This window comes from Gavialis gangeticus, unplaced genomic scaffold (assembly GCF_001723915.1).
Source record: "Gavialis gangeticus isolate Ggan-Ray unplaced genomic scaffold, GavGan_comp1, whole genome shotgun sequence".
Lineage (NCBI taxonomy): Eukaryota > Metazoa > Chordata > Crocodylia > Gavialidae > Gavialis > Gavialis gangeticus.
The window spans coordinates 6,055,812-6,064,915 of record NW_017728998.1 but is presented as its reverse complement, the minus strand read 5'-3'; the positions used below and the strand labels follow the sequence as shown (position 1 = coordinate 6,064,915).

The 9,104-nt window shown below is 42.1% G+C and overlaps 1 long non-coding RNA gene across 2 annotated transcripts in view; it reads left to right on the top strand.

The window, feature by feature from the left end:
• Positions 1-3,640, top strand: part of LOC109289433 — a 10,526-nt gene extending 6,886 nt beyond the window's left edge. Inside the window, exons 2-4 of one of the 2 annotated variants that reach the window (XR_002095362.1) lie at positions 1,033-1,119; positions 2,571-2,686; positions 2,887-3,640. This is a non-coding gene — a long non-coding RNA (uncharacterized LOC109289433). Of the gene's footprint in view, positions 1-1,032; positions 1,120-2,537; positions 2,687-2,886 lie in introns of both variants that reach the window. The other variant, XR_002095363.1, reaches the window with a different exon arrangement.
• The last annotated feature ends 5,464 nt before the right edge of the window (positions 3,641-9,104 follow it).

Below are 9,104 nucleotides of genomic sequence, written 5' to 3'. Positions count from 1 at the left end.
TGTATTATATTATGGCTGATTCTCCTCCCATTTTTTTCCATTCAGTTCACTGGCAGATCCTGTGTTTTCCATCCCTGATATACAAGGCTACACCAATAAAACAGTTACATTGTATAGTATGTCCAGATAGGTATTTTGATGTTTTAATTTAAATATGAATGTGGATGCATTCAACTGAAATATTTAAATGAAGTAGAACAGGGAAACATGAAATGACAGCTTGGAATACACAATTGTTCTTATCGTGTCTCTGTAGAAATCCCATTAATTTTAGTAGGAGTTTTCCAAACATGAGCCGATCCAAATTTAATCAAAATTAATACATCTTGGTATTGACTATAATGGGATTTGGATTAGGAGAGTACAGTCTGCAAGATTAGAGTTTATCTTTTTAACATGCATCTTATCTGTTTATAAAGTAGGAAATATACTGATACAGTTGCTTGAACTGTAAATATAGACTTTTTATGTTAAAATGTTATCTTTTCCTGTGCAATTAATATTTAACGACTGGTTTTGTGGGCTGTATTATATTTTGTTGTACTTTTAAATCAAAGGATGCTTATGGACGGTAACAGTACAATTACATTTTTAGCCCAACATCAGAATAGATTTTTTTTAAGTAGTTAAATAAAATTTTTGTTCATTTTGGGGTGAGTCCCACACCGTACTGAGCAAATTCCTATGGGCTGAATATTCTTAAAATACCCTTCAATTTATAAGTAAGAGTTGAGCGATCACTACTTTGCATTAATAATCATAGCACTGCAGAAACTATTTCTTTCCCCTGTCTTTCTCCATGATCTCTACATTTTTTTGGTTTGATTTGATATTATTGGTGGAGATGGAGGTTGGATATTTTTTGTATTGAAAGGATGAGGAAAATAAATGTAAGTTATTTCTTCAGTCTTTCCTTGAGTGTGTTTCTTTTCATATGCTGAGGCTTGAAAACCAGTTGGGCACAGGAACTGCATTTTTGCATGTGTTTTCAGACAACTGGTACAAAGGAGCTTCTAATTGGTTTTCCTACAGAGAATATATTCTTGAGATGGTTGATCAGCATCAAACAAGCCTAATAAGCTCAGGATGCAGCAAGTACTTCTTTCCCTTTGGAGAGAGGTAGGTACTAGCCACATTAGTCTATACCCTGTTTTTTTCTGTTTGGAGAGGTGTCTGAGGCATGATGAAATTCAAATATAGAGTATGGGTTATCAGCCTGCCTAGTGACCACCGCTCCCCCTACACTCCTCACTGTCCCCTCCTATATTGCTAAATACTAGCTAGAAGAGTAGGGTGGCCCCAAATCAAATGCAAGTCAAATCCTCATATGGAAAAAGGCTGAGCCCTCCATTTAAAGGAATACATTACAGATCGACCCACTCTGTTATAAAGGGGGGAAATATTTTAGTCTCATCTTCGGAGTCCCATTTCCAATGGGGCTGTGAAGTGTTTGTAGGAGCATTTATTTGCACATGAACATACACATACTCTTTGTGGGTGCTGCTAGGCTTCTCACCTCTGCCAGCCAGTGAGTGCAAACCTGTGCATCTTGATTATGCAAATACTAGCTTAAACCCAAGTGATAGCATGGGTAGAGTCATCAGAGCTGCTCACACAATGCAACTTAGAAGCTCCTTAAAAATGTAGCCATTAAGTCTTAATTTATAAGAGGTGAAATACAAGAGACTGGACTAGTTTCAGGCCAGCTTCTCCTGATTTTAGCTGGCATAACCCAACCCAGCTGCTCCTGATGGGGTGCTTGCTAGAGAATCTGCCTGGCTATCTGAAATAGCTCTCAGTAATATCTCCATGGCTCTAGTGTGCGTATTGACCTGCTACCCTTTGTGGTTAATCCCTGCCTCTGATGTAGAAGGTTGTACTAGCCTCAGGGTGCATTTTGCAACCTCCACTCCAGTGAATCATAAGTCCGTTTTATCTTAATTAGTTTTCACCTAAGTAAAACACCTCTCTCTGGCTCAAGAGTCGCCCCTCTCAATAACTGTTCAGTGGGTGTACAAGCCCTTGTATCCAACAGGGCATTAACATGCCTAGCACACACATACAACCTGTCACACTTAACTTGTTTATTCCTTGGAGATCTCAAAACAGCAGAGACTCCCTATGCCTGAAGAAGGGGCCTTGTGCCCGAAAGTGTGCAAAGACCTTTTTTGCCAACTACTCAGTTGGTTTAATAAAAGATATCACATCTACCCAAAGAAGCTTGCCTGCCTTTGTCCTTAGACCAACCCAGCTACAACCAAAAACCCTACATACAATCAGACTAGGTCCCTTGGGTTAATCTCTTATTAGACCAACATACAACCAGAGGCACTCATTCCTGCCTCTCTTCCCTTTAACTCATTACACTTTATTTGGGAAAAGTCAGCTTCATAGTTTAATATATTATTCCCAAGAGCAAAGTAGCTTTACCTATTTGCAGGGTGAGTGAAACACCTCTTAGGTCCCATATCCCTCCCACCTCTCCTCCCCCCCCAGCCCCTGGCAAGGTTTTCACTGCAAAAATCTTTAATTCACAGAAATGTGCTTCTCTGCTATCATTATGATTACAGCACCACTTCTCTAATCCTTGCTGAGGATCAAGGCCCTGGGCTGCTGGACAGATATGTAACAAAGAGAGTCTCTGAATCAGACAAGACAAATTACTGGGATAATTAGGATGTGGCAGGTAAGTGAAGCAGACAAGTGCAGTGGAAGTAAGATGGGAAGAAGATTTAAAAATCAAATGAACTCAGTTGAACCATATGTAGAAGGCCCGAGCTTGGGATTTCACATTCACAACATACTTCTTTTTGTTTGACAAGATGCTGGAAGAGCCTCCATCCTTGCAGGCTCTTTAGCATTATCTCTGTGAATTTTATTGCACAGGGGGAAGACATGGAAGGACAAATGGCCCCAGATCTATTCCCAGTGCAACTAAATGCTGCAAAACATTGGAATACGAAAAGTCCAATTCCCTAAGAGCCTGGTCCTAAAAGATGGAGACCTCTCACTGGTTTCAATCTTTAATAAATTAAGAAAGATTTCACAACCAACCAGAGTCCCGTTTACAAACTAGTCTTGGAAACCTTTGGATTTAGGATACAGAAATTGGATCGAGTCAGGTAGAAAGGTTTCTCTGAAAGAGGGACTACACTTTCCAGATGAATAAGTTCACTTGTACATAGGTTTTTATTCTACTCTTTTCCCTTACAAAGGGGAGTGTGTTCATTTACCTAGGTGTGAAATGCACCGTTTATTTTGATGTCATTTGAAGCCCACTGCCCAAACTCTCAATTCTCAGCTTCTCAAAGTCAATGGAGAATGGCAGATGGCACGATACAAGCCTGGTTTCCACTGAGAGTCATATCCCTTATGCATATCCTATCGTCACGGCCTATCAGTACGCCAGAGCTCATGTAATGAAGGCTTGGGCTCTTATTTAGTGCCCTACACACACCTTTACACACTATTATGCAATAAAATAGACCTTGTTTTTCACATCTTGCTCCCTATCTCCGCAAGTCAAAAGGTGGCTGGCTATAGGTTATATTCAGTCGTAGAGTAGGCATTTCTTTAATGGACATCAAGCCACTCACTGGATTGTGTCCCCATTCTGGTCCTTTACCTCATTAGCCCTTCAGGCCATGTAACAGTGTGGGGTCCTAAGGGTGGCCGTGATCTCCCCTAGTGCCCCCTACCTTGCCAAGTCGGTGTAAAGCACCCTCACAATCTCGCCTGCCACGTCTTTGATGTTCTGTAGTTATGTAGGGAGGCTGCCCTTCATTCCCTTGGCAACGGTTCTCCTGGTTCCCCCTGTGGCTCAGTTCTATAATGGAGTTCTGGGCATCCCAGCCTTATGGGCTATGCGTGGCTCCAACCATCCCTGTACCACGCCCCAAGCCTCGCAGATGTATTGGATGTTGTTTGGTCAAATTCACTCTCCTGAGCCCCACCAGCGCTTCTGGCTTGCCTTGCTACTGTGATCCCTGGCACTCATCAATCTCTGTCCCCGCCCTGGGGCTTCTCGCGCCGCCTGCCCTGGGGCCTTGGGGCTCAGATGGCTGTAGCCATGCCTGACTACCCCCCCCCCCATCTGCTCCTCAGGTCTTAAGCCTCCTGTAGGGCTCAGGCAGCCTCGGCCTTACCTGCCCCCCCCCCAATCCTCTGCTCCCCTTCTCAGAGCTGGGGTCAATGCACCCCTGAATGTTGTGCCCTGTCTGGAACCGGGGTCCCCACGATACCGTGGAGCCCCTATGAGGCCTCCTCCAACCCCTAATAGCCTCACCCAGTCCTCTGGTGTAACAACAACAACCAAAGCAATAACACAAGCCAATCGGCTATAACACAAATCTAAGCCTCCTGGCTAATCGTTCTCCAAACCACACCACCTCTCTCACCGGTGTAACTAGTGGCTTGTACATCCAGGCCTTTTCCCTTTCCCACAATCAGGGCCAAGCTCTTTTCCTTAGTCAAGCAGTACTCCTCCTTTTTAGCTACCAGTTAAGAGAGCACTTGCAGCCTCCAGTCTGTGTCTTATAGTAGTCAGCCCTGCCCCTTCTGGTCAGCTGACTCACCAGGTGTGGGTCCTTAGCTCCTCCTGGTTGCCCCTAGCAACAGCACCTGAACCCATACTGCTGCTTTTCAAGTAGCAGGCACCTTAGTGCCCTGCTACAGGCCATAATAAGCCCACAATAAAAATAGCTCAAACTGTGAGCAAGAATGCAATATTGTCTCTAAACACAGTGAGATCTTAATGTTTTGAAAGAATCATTTGTTAGAAAGTAAAGAGTTTTCTGCCACCCTCCCAGCTCCAATAAGCTTTTGAAAACTTATTCTCTATCATGACCAGTCCAGCGGTCCAAGTGCTCAGCACTTACATAATGCATCAGGAGCTGGCCCATCTCCCAAACAGAGCTGAACTGTGCAGACGGCTCCTGATTCTGCATGGGTTGCTAATTAAACGCACTGCTCTTTTTAAAACAGGTCTCATTTCAAAGCTGCAAGTAGGGTAACGGGACAATGACATCAGGGATCAAGTCTCTTGCTGCTGTCCATCACACTGCAGTTTAGGGATCCCAGTGTCCTCTTCTGACTGTAGGAGGAAAATCCAATGCTGAAGGAATCTATGATTTTCCTTGATCCTGTGAATCTGCCTCCATCAGAAAGTACCTTGGGGTAACCTGACCTTTCTTTAATAGTGTAAGGCACTCAGACGCCTCTGCTGATGGCCTCTATAGGAATGCAAATACCTACAAAACATGGGTGAGATTTATGGGCCCAGTCCAGCTCCTTGATAACATGGCAGGTGGCCAACTGAGTCAGATTTATGGTGGTCTATACCTCCAATTTGGCACAAAGCAGCTGCAGTGTACCAGTGAGTTTTGCCTCATCAATATAGAGAGATCTAAGAAAAGCTCAGACTTCAGGTCCACCAAGTTTTCTGAATCTCCAAAGAACCCTGCAAACTAACTGATCCTCAAAACACCAGCATGAGTAAGAAATAAATATTCTCCCCATTTTACAGACACGGAAGTAGAGGCTGAGAGGCGATTTGAGCAAAGCCAGAGCAAGAACAAGCAGGGATAGAAAAGGGATTTCTTTTTTGCAGCTCTCTGTTGAGCTCCATCAACAGGACTTTCAGAACCACTAAACGCAAGAGACTTTTTTCACTTATCAAACACCACCATAAAATGTTTAATAAAAAAACAGATTAAAACCGAATGTGGCTTTGTATTTTTATTTTTGGTAAAGTCTGCATCTGTTGCTCCCCATGCTGTTATTTATGAAACAGCATTGCTAACTTATTATGAAAACATGCATTTTTTTTTTATGCAGTCCATTTAAGTTTCATACTCGATGGCTGTTTTGTGGCCTGGGAAAAAATAAACAAAGTGGAAACGGCATTTATTGCTATTCGTGTTTTGGCCCAATGAGAATTAACATCACATGTGTGAATATCACAGTTCTTTGAAGGAAATTAATTTCTTTTGCTTGTGATTGCTAGCTCAAAAAGCCAAAACTGTAGATGATGTAAATCGGACATTTTCAGATGCAAGAACAGTTGGAATTTACTTCTAGAAATAAAGGGATTCTTTTTTCTATCCTTCTTCAATCATTTGAGCAGGGAGAGAAAATCGTAGAGGTGTTTCATTCATACCCATGCTATTGCTGTGCTACACACAGCAGATGCACTGTAAATCTAACACGGAGAAAGGGAGAATAAAAAACTGAGTACAGACGGAAGACCTGAAGCATGAGCCTGGGGTTATATAGAACAATTTGACTTGGATTGTCTTTTGAATGAAGTTACAAATTATGAACATGTTGGATGATGAGACAGCAACCACATCATACCTCTAAGCCTTGACCTTCCTCTTCTTTCACTTTGAGACCCCTTCATATGCCAGGGAGGCATCTCAGAGAGGAGCCCACCACTGCTCTCTATTACCCCAGCTGCCCGATCTCCAATGGAAGAATATGCAAAACTCTAGATCTCTTGGTTCAGAGATGACACCTTGTAGTAGACAAAAAAAAAAAAATCTAAAGTTTTGTATTTCTTTTTGTTTCAGACCAACAGGCTACCAAATACATCCCTGAAACAATGGGTAAAAATATGGCAGCTGAAGTTCAAGTCGGTTTTGCAAGCAAGGAGAAACCATGGGCGACTACTGCGGCACCAGCGGCTGATCCCCGACCAGGGGGGCTCCCCAATGGCTGATCACCACCACCAGCGGCAAACCCGGTGCTTCTCTTGGGGTGGGAGGGGACGACATCGCTAATGATGAATCTATGAATCAATCTCAGGAGGTGCACATGCACCCGCGTGCACCCCTGCGTGTCACACCAATGGGAGAAATGGTTGTATAGAAAATCAGGACAATGGCATTAGGCCACCAGAAGGATCCCTCTAAACTACCTTATTGACTCTCTGCTGTGGCCAGCTCAGCTGGCTTTAATTGGCCAGCAGTGCAGTGTACGGCAGACAAATCATGCCAGGAGGTCTGGGCAAATCTATCTGGATTTCAGTGAAGCATTTGATAGCCTTGTGAAAGCTTGCTTGGAAGATTAATTGCAACTGGCCTGGATAGAAGCACTTGTCTGTGATCTCAACACTGGTTGAAGTATCATAAACAGAGGGTAAGGGTAAATGTCAACATGCAACATGGGGGGCGGGAGCGAGATACTCTAGTAAGAGGCTGCAAAGAAACTGGAGTTTAGCCGAGACTTAGTGTGTCTTCATTAATAACCCTAAAGAAGAGGCAAAGACAACATGGATTACACTTGCAGATGAATGAGAAACATTATAAACACAAGAGAAAGGAATAAAAAAAAAACCCAACTACTGGCGAGAAATAATCAAAGAAAAGACTCCTCTCCAAAGACGCAAGTTAATGCATCTCAAGGAAAAAAAAAAAAGAGCCCAAGCACATTTATACATAAAAAGTTAAGACAGATAGCAGACGCAGTAATTAATCTGAGGTCGCTTTGTGAGATGGCAGCAAAAATAAGCCAAATGGGATTAAAGGAGATGGAGTATCATTAACCAAAAAAGTAACCATTTATTTAAGTGTGATTTCTAGTGAGTCTATAATGTTTTAGTATTCTGTTCCATCCTGGCCATCTCTCTAACAACGGGGAAGTTTCAAACTGGAGGGAATTCAGGGAAGAGCAATAAAAATGATAAAGTGCCTGGAGGGATTGGTTTATGAGAAAAGATTAAAAGACCTAATATGTATGAGTTGTCCAAATTATGACTAAGAGGGGATATGATAACTGTCTCCCTGTATATGTAGGTTGTAAACCACCAAGAAAGGAAAGGAATTGTTTGGTTGGCATAAAAGAGGAAATTCAAGAGAAATCAGATTAAATTAAACCAAAAGGAAATCTGAAATGAACAACAGGCTGATTTCCTAATGGTAAACTCCATTACACTGTGTCTAACATTTTATATAAGCGGGTCAATACAAAAAACATTTAAGAAGAGCTACAAAAGCAGATTGGCTCTCAGTTATTAAAGATACTGGCTCCTAATGCTGCTCTAAGCGAAGCAAGCAGCAAAAACAAAATCAACAGCAAACTCAATGGAAAGGAATTAGCGCTCTGTTTATTGCTGCAGCAGACCAATAATTTCTGGAAGTCCTGCCAATGAGCTAGTTATTAAAAATGTACTGAATGCATCCAAAAAGCTCTCAGTCACAAATGAACATGGGGTTTTGCATGCTTCTGGCTGCATTCTCCCAGCTTTCTGCCTTCCCAAATATTTCAGAGGAAACACTGCCAGCATGAATCGCTAGTGCTGTATAACAGTTTAAAATACTAGGACACTGATAAAAGAGAGAGAGACAGAGGTCTTGATGCATCATCTTAGGTCATGCTTTGAATTATACAATTTAAAAAAAAATAATCACATTTTTAAGTGGTTTCAGCTACACTCCAAATTAAGTTTCAACTTTTGGTACCTAATTTATTTGCAGATGCAAGTGGCACAACCAAACAGCATGTATGTGTGGAGCACATGTCCACCTACATATTAATTTAAATCAGCCATCTGTAAACGCCATTCTGCCCTGGCTAGTATGCTTCTGGTCCCCAAGTTGGCCCATGTAGAGATACAAAAGCAATCTTTAAACTGTGCCCAAATGCCCAGAAGGCAAAAATGTATCATTCAGCTGGGCTCTATAAGATCTCTATAAGGTAGAAGAAAAGACGCTTGCCAACATGCAGCCTGAAAAGAGCTGCATCTTCTCTTCAACAACTTGACATCAGTTCCTAACCTGATAACTGTGGCAGTACATGAGATACTGAAAAATGGAGGTCTGAAGCAGACTAATTGGATTTAGGATATAAATATCCTAAACTATGATATAAAATGCTTGTTAATTGGGGAAACTTTGACGATTTAGGAGAAATATTTGCAAATGAAGTCGGAGTTGCACATAAAGAGGTAAACCAGACCAGAATACTGTTACATCTCTATTCCCAGATCCCTTTTCTATTTATTAAAGCACTGCCTGCTTTGATTACATCCTAATTCATTTTCCTATATACATTATGAAAGCACCGTAGGACTTTCATAGTTTCATAGTTTCTAGGGTCAGAAGGGA